Genomic DNA, 1,998 nt, shown 5'->3' on the forward strand with positions numbered 1-1,998 from the left:
GGAATATTGTAGAAAAAAATAATTCTTTCACGAAATATGAAAATCTAAAGATTGACTTCGGTGACCAATTTCACTTTTTTTTTAGTCCTCACATACAATCAAGGGATGCGACTCTTTGTTGGTTTTGTGATGCACGATCACATCAACCTATACCCATCATCCTCTGAAGACTTCAAGCAGCAACCTCGGTACTTCCCCTCAAATCTGTCAAGGACGGCTAACAGACCATGTCAACATCACACAAATTGAATAGATAATAATGATACATGGGACCGCTTATATACCACACGCGACGCATGGAGGTCGCTCAATAAAGCTTTTATTTCAACGCCTTCCACCACAGCAAATGAGTATTCCAAAGATAGTGTTCTAATTAGATGCTACTTTTCTCTTCAGTGTAATCTTCGCCTACGTGTACACTTCTACTAGTACAATTTGTACGCATTCGTTACAGCCCGTGTAAAATAACTTTGCGCGTGTTACCAAAAAAAAAAAAAAAAAATGGAAGGGGGGTGGGTGGGTTGGAAATTTAAGTAGTGTTTTTCAGCGACCCTATACTATCGCTATGATATGCAGCATATTCATAGCCCCCTTTCGCATGTTTTTCTCCAGTCTCGTTGCTTATTCAATCACGAAATACATCCTTAGGGAAAAGTGAAATAGAATCTCTGGAGATATTGTACGCTATTGAATATACGTGTAGGAGAGCAACGGTGCTCGGCACCGCAGCGGAGTCGGGATATCTCATGCTATCCTAACACAATGCATAATGGATTTGTGTGTTCTCGCTTCGAGCGAGCACGATCACACCTACAAAATCAGCGGCAGTGGCAAAAATGTATAATTCAAGAAGTACACCCTCGGATCAGGAAGATATTTTTTTCTTCAAGAGAGGGGAGAATCCCTTTGTTCTTCATGCATGCCACGAAAATGCAGGAAAAAATAATCCTAAAGGTATGACGAAAAGTTGGGAATCTTGGATGACACTGCTCCAAGGAGTGATTGCAGAGTCGTCAACAAACTGTTTGCTTTTACAGATGATAATCCACTCAGAGTAAAGGTCTTGCTGATTTCGTTTTTTATCGTGATTTTCTTTTACTATACACTTTCAGACTCTTGCGCATGCAAGTGTCTATGTGTTTACACGGGTCTGTATCTTTACGTGGGTGTGTTATGCAAGAAAGGAAGGACTCAATAGTGCTGTTTCAAAGCTTGTACCACCTCTAACTTTTAAGATGATTATTGATAAGAAGTGCATATTATTATAACTCCTATCATGTTTACTGCTTGTATTCCTATTACATGTTTTTCTATCAAATCACTTTTTTTTTATCGACATCAATGTTCCTTCGCCCATATCATTACTTGTTGCAACTGCAGATCAGAAGACATTCAAATCACATGATAAGAAGCATCAATTCCTTAAAAAAGGTATACTCCATGGCGTGCTATTCCCTCTTTAAGCAAGTAGCTTGTGTAATTCGCATGTGGCCAATGAGATAGAAGCGAAAGGGAAAAAAAGAACAACATTATGCAGGCAGGATGTTAGAACTCAGCAACCGAATACCAAGCAGGTTACGTTGAAATAACACCCTATAGAGACAATGACTTCCAAAAAGAGACTCTTCTGCATTATCGATTTGATCTCTTCGCTTCGCTTTCTCTTCCTTCTTTTTCTCTATAAAAAATGTTCCCAGGGCAAGGTGTCTAATGTAACATTGGGTATGGAAACTTCTACTCCCTCTCCGGATGACGATGTGGGTCAAAGGTTACGTATCATTCCTATTATATATATATATATATATATATATGTATATATATATATATATATATATACGGTAGAATTGCACATATACAACGATATGGGCATGTAGATGCTGTTAAGGGTAATAAGTAGGTTATGTACTGCACATTATCATGCGTCAGATGATATATTATTCTTCGAGGATTTCATGGGAGTGTTTATCGTCGGCTGGGAAAGAGACGGACTTAATCTCA

Source organism: Diadema antillarum, unplaced genomic scaffold, assembly GCF_040938485.1.
Source record: "Diadema antillarum isolate AM-2024a unplaced genomic scaffold, OU_Dant_1.0 scf00000006, whole genome shotgun sequence".
NCBI classification, from domain to species: Eukaryota; Metazoa; Echinodermata; class Echinoidea; order Diadematoida; family Diadematidae; genus Diadema; species Diadema antillarum.